Consider the following 11,989-nt stretch of genomic DNA (forward strand, 5'->3'; position numbering starts at 1 on the left):
AAAAAAAGGGAAAAAAACCGGAGGAGCTTGCCGAAGATGAGGCCATTACGGCTCGTGTTTTGGTGTCCTCCTCGGGATAGCGTCATTTAAAGAATGACGGTCAGCATAACGTAAAAAAAAAAAAAAAAAACAGAGGAGCCTGCTGAAGATGAGGACATTACGGCTCGCCGTTAGGTGTCCTCCACGGGATAATGTCATTTAAATAACGAGGGTCAGCACAACATAAAAAAAAAACCAAGAAAAAAAATCGGAGGAGCCTGCCGAAGATGAGGCAATTACGGCTCGCCATTAGGTGTCCTCCTCGGGATAACGTCATTTAAAGAACGAGGATAAGCACAACGTAAAAAAACGGGAAAAAAAACCAAAGAAAAAAACCAGAGGAGCCTCTCGAGGGTGAGGCCATTACGGCTCGCCTTTAGGTGTCCTCCTCAGGATAGCGTCATTTAAAGAACGAGGGTCAGCACAACGTAAAAAAAATGAAAAAAAAAATGGGGAAAAAATTGGAAAAAAAAACTGGAGGAGCCTGCCGAAGATGAGGCCATTAAGGCTCGCATTTAGGTGTCCTCCTCGGGATAGCGTGATTTAAAGAACGAGGGTAAGCACAACATAAAAAAAAAAAGAAAAAAAACCGGAGAAAAAAATCGGAGGAGCCTGCCGAAGATGAGCGCATTATGGCTCGCGTTTAGGTGTCCTCCTCGTGATAGCGTCATTTAAAGAACGAGGGTCAGCACAAGGTAAAAAAAACAAAAAAACTGGAAAAAAAACCGGAAGAGCTTGCTGAAAATGAGTTCATTACGGCTCGCCTTTAAGTGTCCTACGCGAGATAGCGTCATTCAAAGAACGAGGGTAAGCACAACGTAAAAAAAAAAAAAAACAGGAAAAAAACCGGAGGAGCCTCCCAAAGATGAGGCCATTACGGCTCGCCTTTAGTTGTCCTCCTGGGGATAGCGTTATTTAAAGAACGAGGGTTAGCACAACGTAAAAAAATGAAAAAAAAAGGGAAAAAAATCGGAAAAAAAACTGGAGGAGCCTTCTGAAGATGAGGCCATTACGGCTCGCATTTAGGTGTCCTCCTCGGGATAGCGTGATTTAAAGAACGAGGGTAAGCACAACGTAAAAAAAAGAGAAAAAAAACCAAAAAAAAACCGGAAGAGCCTGCCGAAGATGAGCCCATTACGGCTCGCGTTTAGGTGTCCTCCTCGTGATAGCGTCATTTAAAGAACGAGGGTCAGCATAACGTAAAAAAAAAAAAAACCGGAGAGCCTGCCGAAAATGAGTCCATTATGGCTCGCCTTTAGGTGTCCTACTCGAGATAGCTTCATTTAAAGAACGAGGGTAAGCACAACGTAAAAAAAAAACGAGGAAAAAATCCGGAGGAGCTTGCCAAAGATGAGCCCATTAAAGCTCGCCTTTAGGTGTCCTCCTCGTGATAGCGTCATTTAAAGAACGAAGGTAAGCACAACGTAAAAAAAAAAACCAGGTAAAAAACCGGAGGAGCCTGCCGAAGATGAGGCCGTTACGGCTCGCCTTTAGGTGTCCTCCTTGGGATAGCGTCATTTAAAGAACGAGGGTCAGCACAGCGTAAAAAAAAAAACGGAGGAGCCTGCCGAAAATGAGTCCATTATGGCTCGCCATTAGGTGTCCTTCTCGGGATAGCGTCATTTAAATAACGAGGGTCAGCACAACGTAAAAAAAAAACCAGGAAAAAAATTTGAGGAGCCTGCCGAAGATGAGGCAATTACGGCTCACCTTTAGGTGTCCTCTTCGGGATAGCGTCATTTAAAGAACAAGGGTCAGCACAACGTAATAAAAAAAAAACCTGGAAAAAAACTAAGAAAAAAGCCCGGAGGAGCCTGCCGAAGATGAGGCCATTACGGCTCGCCTTTAGGTGTCCTCTTCGGGATAGTGTCATTTAAAGAACAAGGGTCAGCACAACGTAATAAAAAAAAAACTAGGAAAAAAAATCGGAGGAGCCTGCCGAAGATGAGGCCGTTACGGCTCGCCTTTACGTGTCCTCCTCAGGATAGCGTCATTTAAAGAACGAGTGTTAGCACATCGTAAAAAAAAAAAAACCGGAGGAGCCTGCCGAAAATGAGTCCGTTATGGCTCGCCTTTAGGTGTCCTCCTCGGGATAGCATCATTTAAATAACGAGGGTCAGCACAACGTAAAAAAAAAACCAGGAAAAGAAATTGGAGGAGCCTGCCAAAGAAGAGGCAATTACGGCTCACCTTTAGGTGTCCTCTTCGGAAAGCGTCATTTAAAGAACAAGGGTCAGCACAACGTAATAAAAAAAAAACCTGGAAAAAAACTAAGAAAAAAGCCCGGAGGAGCCTGCCGAAGATGAGGCCATTACGGCTCGCCTTTAGGTGTCCTCCTCTGAATAGCGTCATTTAAAAAATGAGGGTCAGCATAACGTAAAAAAAAAAAAAAAACAGAGAAGCCTGCTGAAGATGAGGACATTACGGCTCGCCGTTAGGTGTCCTCCTCGGGATAACGTCATTTAAATAACGAGGGTCACCACAACGTAAAAAAAAACCAGGAAAAAAAATCGGGGGAGCCTGCCGAAGATGAGGCAATTACGGCTCGCCATTACGTGTCCTCCTCGGGATAGCGTCATTTAAAGAACGAGGATAAGCACAACGTAAAAAAAACGGGAAAAAAACCAAGGAAAAAAAAACCACAGGAGCCTCCCGAGGATGAGGCCATTACGGCTCGCCTTTAGGTGTCCTCCTCGGGATAGCGTCATTTAAAGCACGAGGGTCAGCACAACGTAAAAAAAATGAAAAAAATGAGGAAAAAAATTGGGAAAAAAAAAACTGGAGGAGCCTGCCGAAGATGAGGCCATTACGGCTCGAATTTAGGTGTCCTCCTCGGGATAGCGTGATTTAAAGAACGAGGGTAAGCACAACGAAAAAAAAAAAGAAAAAAAACCGGAAAAAAAACCGGAGGAGCCTGCCGAAGATGAGCCCATTACGGCTCGCGTTTAGGTGTCCTCCTCGTGATAGCGTCATTTAAATAACGAGGGTCAGCACAACGTAAAAAAAAACCAGGAAAAAAAATCGGGGGAGCCTGCCGAAGATGAGGCAATTACGGCTCGCCATTACGTGTCCTCCTCGGGATAGCGTCATTTAAAGAACGAGGATAAGCACAACGTAAAAAAAACGGGAAAAAAACCAAGGAAAAAAAAACCACAGGAGCCTCCCGAGGATGAGGCCATTACGGCTCGCCTTTAGGTGTCCTCCTCGGGATAGCGTCATTTAAAGCACGAGGGTCAGCACAACGTAAAAAAAATGAAAAAAATGAGGAAAAAAATTGGGAAAAAAAAAACTGGAGGAGCCTGCCGAAGATGAGGCCATTACGGCTCGAATTTAGGTGTCCTCCTCGGGATAGCGTGATTTAAAGAACGAGGGTAAGCACAACGAAAAAAAAAAAGAAAAAAAACCGGAAAAAAAACCGGAGGAGCCTGCCGAAGATGAGCCCATTACGGCTCGCGTTTAGGTGTCCTCCTCGTGATAGCGTCATTTAAAGAACGAGGGTCAGCACAAGGTAAAAAAAACAAAAAAAACTGGAAAAAAACCGGAGGAGCCTGCTGAAAATGAGTTCATTACGGCTCGCCTTTAGGTGTCCTACTCGAGATAGCATCATTCAAAGAACGAGGGTAAGCACTACGTAAAAAAAAAAAAAAAAAACAGGAAAAAAACCGGAGGAGCCTCCCGAAGATGAGGCCATTACGGCTCGCCTTTAGTTGTCCTCCTGGGGATAGCGTTATTTAAAGAACGAGGGTTAGCACAACGTAAAAAAATGAAAAAAAAAGGGGAAAAAAATCGGAAAAAAAATTGGAGGAGCCTTCCGAAGATGAGGCCATTACGGCTCGCATTTAGGTGTCCTTATCGGGATAGCGTGATTTAAAGAACGAGGGTAACCACAACGTAAAAAAAAAAGAAAAAAAACCGGAAAAAAAACGAAGGAGCCTGCCGAAGATGAGCCCATTACGGCTCGCGTTTAGGTGTCCTCCTCGTAATAGCGTCATTTAAAGAACGAGGGTCAGCATAACGTAAAAAAAAGAAAAAAAAAACGGAGGAGCATGCCGAAAATGAGTCCATTATGGCTCGCCTTTAGGTGTCCTACTCGAGATAGCGTCATTTAAATAACGAGGGTCAGCACAACGTAAAAAAAAAAACCAGGAAAAAAATCGGGGGAGCCTGCCGAAGATGAGGCAATTACGGCTCGCCTTTAGGTGTCCTCCTCGGGATAACGTCATTTAAATAACGAGGGTCAGCACAACATAAAAAAAAACCAAGAAGAAAAATCGGAGGAGCCTGCCGAAGATGAGGCCATTACGGCTCGCCTTTACGTGTCCTCCTCAGGATAGCGTCATTTAAAGAACGAGGGTTAGCACAACGTAAAAAAAAAAAAAACCGGAGGAGCCTGCCGAAAATGAGTCCATTATGGCTCGCCTTTAGGTGTCCTCCTCGGGATAGCGTCATTTAAAAAATGAGGGTCAGCGCAACGTACAAAAAAAAAACCAGGAAAAAAATCGGGGGAGCCTGCCAAAGATGAGGCAATTACGGCTCGCCTTTAGGTGTCCTCCTCGGGATAATGTCATTTAAATAACGAGGGTCAGCACAACGTAAAAAAAAAAACCAGGAAAAAAAATCGGAGCAGCCTGCCGAAGATGAGGCCATTACGGCTCGCATTTACGTGTCCTCCTCAGGATACCGTCATTTAAAGAACGAGGGTTAGCACAACGTAAAAAAAAAAAAAACCGGAGGAGCCTGCCGAAAATGAGTCCATTATGGCTCGCCTTTAGGTGTCCTCCTCGGGATAGCGTCATTTAAATAACGAGGGTCAGCACAGCGTAAAAAAAAACCAGGAAAAAAATCGGGGGAGTGATGCCAAGGCATCTTAGGCTAGTTTCACTAGCATTTTTCTGTTAGTTTTAGTTGTTTTATGCATTTTCTTGAGCTTAAAGTAACCAAGAATGGTTAAATGAATAACAAAACAATGAACCATCCAAACAGTATGATTTTGATGCAAATTCCATGAGTTTTAGTTATATTACTTGAATGCTATGAATGGAAGAATTCTCATGAAATTTTGCAAGACTTTGATGCAATTGTTTGGATGATTTCAGGAAAGAAGAGGCTAGGCAAGGAAGCAACAAAATCAATAAAGGAAGCTTGAATATCACATGTGGAGTTTAAGTTCCAGTTTAAGCTTAAACTGGAGCTTAAACGCCAGAATCATGAAGGCTAAGAAATGCTGAAACTGAAGTTTAACCTCCAGTTTAACCTTAAACTGGAGGTTAAACGCCAGAATGAAAGTCTCACCAAAGAAGCATTTCCACGTTTAACCTCCAGTTTAACCTTAAACTGGAGGTTAAACGCCAGAATGAGAATTCCACTCAGGAAGCATTTCCACGTTTAACCTCCAGTTTAACCTTAAACTGGAGGTTAAACGCCAGAAATGGGAAATGCACCAGGGAGCCAATTCCACGTTTAAGCTCCAGTTCAACCTTAAACTGGAGCTTAAACGTGTTCGACCAAGTTTTCTCCTCCAGGGTTGCTTTCTCCATTTCCACGTTTAAGCTCCAGTTTAACCTTAAACTGGAGCTTAAACGTGTTCGACACCTCCAGGGCTACCTTTCTCAGCTTCCACGTTTAAGCTCCAGTTTAACCTTAAACTGGAGCTTAAACGTGTTCGACCTCCAGGATGGCTTTCTCTATTTCCACGTTTAAGCTCCAGTTTAACCTTAAACTGGAGCTTAAACGTGTTCGACCTCCAGGGCTGCCTTTCCTATCTCCACGTTTAAGCTTCAGTTTAACCTTAAACTGAAGCTTAAACGTGTTCGACTAAGTTACCCTCCAGGGCTGCCTTCTTCCATTTCCACGTTTAAGCTTCAGTTTAACCTTAAACTGAGGCTTAAACGTGCTCCCACAAAAGGCATCACTGGAAGTGTCTGGCGTTTAAGCTGCAGTTTAAGCTTAAACTGCAACTTAAACGCCACTCTTGGAAAAGGTTTCTTGGCCAAAAATATTGCGGTTTAAGTTAGTATTTGAACACAAACATTAACTTAAACTTACTCTGGTATGAAACCCAATTGAATATCATGGTTTATGGGATTGGGCCTGAAGGATTGATGAGTCTGAAATTTCAATTTATTGAGTCATGTGTCTTTATTTGATTATCACTAAGTTGGCTCAATGAATATTACAGAATTTGGATCAACAGCCTCATCAAGATTATGGATCATAAACCCAAGGCAAAAGGAAAGCAGGGAGAGGCCTCAAAGCCCAAGAAACACAACAGAAGCTCAATATAGAAAGTGTATAAATAGGATAGAATTTAAGTTAGGGAGGACTTTAACCTTTTCATTTAGCTAGTTTTCATATCTTGTAATTGAATTCAGAGCTATGACTCACTAAACCCCCTTTCATTGGGTTAGGGAGCTCTATTGTAATTCAATGAATCAATAATATTTTATCTTCTTCTTCAATCTTTTCTCTTGAATTTTGTTAGAAAGCTTCTCGATCTAATTCCATTGGGTAGTTGTCTTGGGAAAGAAACTACCCATAATTGGAATCCTTCGGAACCTTGGGAAAGGAATGGAGGATTCATGCTAGAGAAGCTTTCTCACAGTGAATTGGATTGGGGTTTGGATGGATATTGTGACATGTAATCCTACCAAATTGTGGTTCATGAAACTGTGTGGTATAATCAGTGATCGAGCATCATCTCTTCTTATGAACATTTAAACCAAGGGATTGGGAATTTGTTTGTTTTTAGAGAGAATTGGTGAGCCAAGGGATTGGGATCAAATCATATAAGATTGCCAAGCAAAATTCAATGAACGCATTGGTTGAGGAAGAGATAAACATGTTTTGATTCGGAGATCTCAATATCTCCTATAACCCAATGAATTCCCATTTCTGATTTCCACTTTCTCTTTACATTCTGCAACTCAATTCATGCAATCACCCCCATTCCCTTTTAATTTCATCAATTTAGCTTCTGCTCTTTAATTCATGCAATTTAAGATTCCGCCATTTCAATTTCTTGTCATTTACGTTTCCCGCCAATTTTACATTCCGCAATTCTCATCTAAATCTTGATTCCGCTCAACTAGAACACACTTCTAATCCGAATTGCTCACTCAACCAATCCTTGTGGGATTCGACCTCACTCTATTGTGAGTTTTTACTTGACGATAACCGGTGCACTTGCCGGAAGGAATTTTGCCGATCGTGCAATTTCCTAAATCGTGGCATAACAAGTTTATGCGCATCAAGTTTATGGCGCCGTTGCCGGGGATTGGTTTTCGATTGACAATTCTCAAAATTGGAAGTTAACTAGATTGAGCACATTTTTTTTGTTTTGATTAATTCAGTACAAGTTACTTGTTGAATTTTAATTTCTGCACTCTGTTACATGCTTTCTTTCTTTATGCTTTTAAATTCAAGCAACTAACTCACTGACTCACTAACTGTTTGAATTAATTCCTCAACTGCTCTAACCATACTCTTCCATTAACCAAGAGTATTTCACTTGTTTGTTGCCTGTGCTGTGTTCTTGTATGACAGGTAGGAGAGGAGAGACATCAACTCCTCCATATACCGAACCAGAGAGGACCCTTCATAGACTTAGAAGGGAAGCAAGAGGGAAGAGAATACTGGGAGAAGAAGAATCTGAAGGAGAATCTGAGGACAATTTTGAGGAAGCTTTAGATCTCAACATGGATAGAGAAATTCACAACCATGAGAGAGCTGATGGAAACAATGCCATTCCTGAGAGGAGGGTTCTTAGTTCATACATAAACCCAACCTCTGGGAATTGTGGTAGCAGCATCCAGAAACCACCCATTCAGGCCAACAATTTTGAGCTCAAACCACAGCTAATATCACTTGTGGAGAATCATTGTTCATTTGGTGGAAGTGCTAATGAAGACCCAAACCAACATCTCACAAAATTCCTGAGAATTTGCGACACTGTGAAGTCCAATGGAGTCCAGGAAGATGCCTATAAATTGCTTTTGTTCCCATTTTCACTTAGGGACAAGGCAGCTAAGTGGCTGGAATCATTCCCAAGGGGGAGCCTAACAACATGGGACGAGGTGGAAAGCAAGTTTTTGGCACGTTTCTACCCCCCACAAAAGGTCAATAGGCTTCGATCTGAGGTTCAGACTTTTAGACAACAAGATGGTGAAACTCTCTACGAGGCATGGGAGAGATTCAAGGATTTGACAAGGAAATGCCCACCAGACATGTTCCATGACTGGGTGCAATTGCATATTTTCTATGATGGACTATCTTATGAATCAAGGAAGGCTGTAGACCATTCATCAGGAGGTTCATTGAACAGGAAAAAGACTGTGGAAGAAGCCATTGAAGTGATTGAGACAGTGGCTGAGAATGAGTACTACTATGCATCAGAGAGACACAACACTAAGGGAGTCATGGAGCTGAACCATGTTGATACAATTCTAGCCCAAAACAAGGTGTTTGCCAAGCAACTAGCAGAGCTCACCAGGAAATTAGAAACAAAACAAGTGGCGGCAATACACACACAAGATCAAGAGGAAGAAAACACTGAAGGAGGTGATCGGGAAGAGGCCAACTATGTGGGAAACCAACAAAGGCAATCATATGATCCACATTCCAACACTTACAACCCAGGATGGAAAAACCACCCAAACTTTGGGTGGGGAAACCAACAAACCCAACCACAAAACCACAAACCTTACAACCACAACCAACATAATGATTCCACATACCAAAAATCTAACCAAAGATCATACCAAGCCACACAAAACACTTACTCTCAACCACCATATCATGGCCAAAATAATCAACCTACCCAACCTAACCCGAACCAACAATTTCAAGATCAATTAAACAGGATAGAAGGAATGCTTGCAACCATGAGTCAAGACATAACCGAATTGAAAGCTTTTAAGGAAGAAGTAAATTCTAACCTGCAAAACCAAGGAGCTGCCATCCAGAAGCTAGAAAATCAAATTGTGTATTTGTCTAAGCAAACCCCTGGGACAAGCGTTTCTCATGCTGCCAAGGCTATTGCAAGGGAAGAATGTAAGGCTATAACCCTCAGAAGTGGGAAAAATCTAAAGGAGATCTCAAAGGAAACCACAGAGGATGAAGCAAAGGAAAATGTGAGAGATAAGGAACAAGGACAATCTTTTACATCGTCTGCAGCAAAAGAAAAAGAAAAAGAGGTCCTGAAGCCTTATACACCTAAGGCACCATATCCTCAACGTTTGATGAAAAGTGAAAAGGATGGCCAATTCTCCAGGTTCTTGGAGATTTTCAAGAAGCTTCAAATCAACATTCCCTTTGCTGAGGCAATAGAGCAAATGCCACTATATGCAAAATTCTTAAAGGAATTGATGACCAAGAAGAGAAGCTGGAGAAATGAGGAAACTGTGTTGTTAACTGAAGAATGCAGTGCCATCATTCAGCACAAATTGCCTCAGAAATTGAAGGATCCAGGCAGTTTCCAAATCCCCTGCATCATAGGAGAAGTCATGGTGGAGAAGGCCTTGTGTGACTTAGGGGCCAGTATCAATTTGATGTCTCTAACAATGATGAGAAGAATGAAGATTGAGGAAGCCAAACCAACAAGAATGGCCCTCCAATTGGCAGATCGAACTTTTAAATTCCCTCATGGGATAGTTGAGGATTTGTTGGTGAAAGTGGGAGATTTTATATTTCCTGCTGATTTTGTGGTGTTAGATATGGAGGAAGAAGCCAAAGATTCAATAATTCTGGGAAGACCTTTCCTGGCTACTGCTGGAGCTATCATAGATGTACAAAAGGGTGAACTCACTCTTAGACTACATGATGAGAAATTGGTGTTTAACGTATTCAAGGCAATGAGCTATCCATCAGAATCAATAAGGGAATGCATGAGGGTGGATGTAGTGGACATTGCAGTACAAGAAACCTTTGAGGAAACAACAAAGGAAGTGGCAGAGGAGGAGTTCACCAAGGACATAGAAGTTAGTGACATCAAGGCTGCTGAAACAACCATGCCAAGCATGCCAGAGATAGTGAAAGAAGAGAAGGAAGCACCAAAACCTGAGCTCAAAGCATTGCCCCCTAATCTCAAGTATGCATACTTGGGTAGTGATGAGAGTCATCCTGTTATCATTAGCTCTGCCCTGAGTCAAGAACAGGAAGAAGAATTGATCAAGGTGCTACAAACTCATCAAGATGCCATTGGATGGACCCTAGCTGATTTGAAGGGGATAAGTTCATCCATATGCATGCATAAAATCTTGTTAGAAGAGGATGCTAGACCCTCCATCCAATCTCAGAGACGATTGAATCCCGTCATGAAAGAAGTGGTACAAAAGGAGGTCATGAAGTTATGGCAGGCAGGGGTAATCTACCCCATTTCTGATAGCCCATGGGTTAGTCCCATCCATGTAGTTCCCAAGAAAGGTGGCATAACTGTGGTGCCAAATGAGAGGAACGAACTCATACCCACAAGAACTGTCACTGGGTGGAGGATGTGCATAGACTACAGAAAGCTCAATGAAGCCACCAGAAAAGATCATTTCCCACTCCCATTCATGGATCAGATGCTTGAAAGGCTTGGAGGACATGCTTACTATTGCTTTTTGGATGGATACTCAGGCTATAATCAGATAGTAGTTGATCCTAGAGATCAAGAGAAAACATCATTTGTTTGTCCATATGGAGTTTTTGCTTATAGACGCATGCCCTTTGGATTGTGCAATGCACCTGCCACTTTCCAAAGATGCATGCTGTCCATCTTTTCGGACATGATTGAAAAATTTATTGAGGTCTTCATGGATGATTTTTCTGTGTTTGGAGATTCTTTTCCTAGCTGCCTACACCACCTTGCCTTGGTGCTTAAGAGGTGCCAAGAGACTAACCTAGTATTAAACTGGGAAAAGTGTCATTTCATGGTCACAGAAGGAATAGTCCTTGGCCACAAAATCTCTAATAGAGGCATTGAGGTGGACAGAGCTAAGGTGGAACTCATTGAAAAACTACCTCCACCAAGTAATGTCAAGGCAGTTAGGAGTTTTTTGGGACACGCTGGTTTTTACAGAAGGTTTATTAGAGACTTTTCTAAAATAGCCAAACCTTTGAGTAACTTGCTTGTCTCTGATACACCCTTTGTATTTGATAAAAATTGCATGCTAGCCTATGAACTTTTGAAGCAAAAACTTTCCTCTGCACCTATCATTGCCCCACCTGATTGGAACTTACCTTTTGAACTGATGTGTGATGCATCAGACCTTGCTATTGGGGCAGTGTTAGGACAAAGGAAAGACAATTTGGTACATGTGATTTATTATGCCAGTAAAGTCTTGAATGATAACCAAAGGAATTACACAACCACTGAAAAAGAACTCTTGGCAATAGTATTTGCATTTGACAAATTTAGATCCTATCTCATTGGATCTAAAGTCATTGTCTTCACTGATCATTCAGCTTTAAAGTACTTACTTGCTAAACAAGAATCTTATTAGATGGGTTCTTTTGTTGCAGGAATTTGACATTGAAATCAAAGACAAGAAGGGTGTAGAGAACAAGGTGGCAGACCATTTATCAAGGATACCATGTGAAGAAGGAAGCGCACAAAGCACACATATAAATGAGTGCTTTCCTGATGAACAACTCATGGTAATTCACAAGGCACCCTGGTTTGCAGACATAGCAAACTTCAAGGCCACTGGGAGTTTGCCGTTGGAATTTAACAAGCATCAAAGGAAGAAATTGGTAAATGATGCCAAATACTTCATCTGGGACGAACCATACTTGTTCAAAAAATGTTCGGATGGCATACTCAGAAGATGCATATCAGAGGAAGAAGGAAGGGAAGTCTTATGGGACTGCCATGGCTCCATTTATGGAGGACATTTTGCAGGAGAAAGAACAGCAGCTAAGGTGTTGCAGTGTGGTTTTTATTGGCCCACTATCTTCAAAGATGCAAAGGAAC

General features: G+C 42.0%; 1 non-coding gene across 1 annotated transcript; it reads right to left on the bottom strand.

The window, feature by feature from the left end:
• Nucleotides 1-8,159: 8,159 nt before the first annotated feature.
• Nucleotides 8,160-8,263, bottom strand: LOC148548474 (small nucleolar RNA R71). Its single transcript, XR_015898364.1, has one exon. It is a non-coding gene; the product is annotated as a small nucleolar RNA R71 (small nucleolar RNA).
• Between the last annotated feature and the right edge of the window lie 3,726 nt (nucleotides 8,264-11,989).

Source organism: Arachis ipaensis, chromosome B8 (genome assembly GCF_059453495.1).
Source record: "Arachis ipaensis isolate K30076 ecotype BB chromosome B8, ASM5945349v1, whole genome shotgun sequence".
Lineage (NCBI taxonomy): Eukaryota > Viridiplantae > Streptophyta > Magnoliopsida > Fabales > Fabaceae > Arachis > Arachis ipaensis.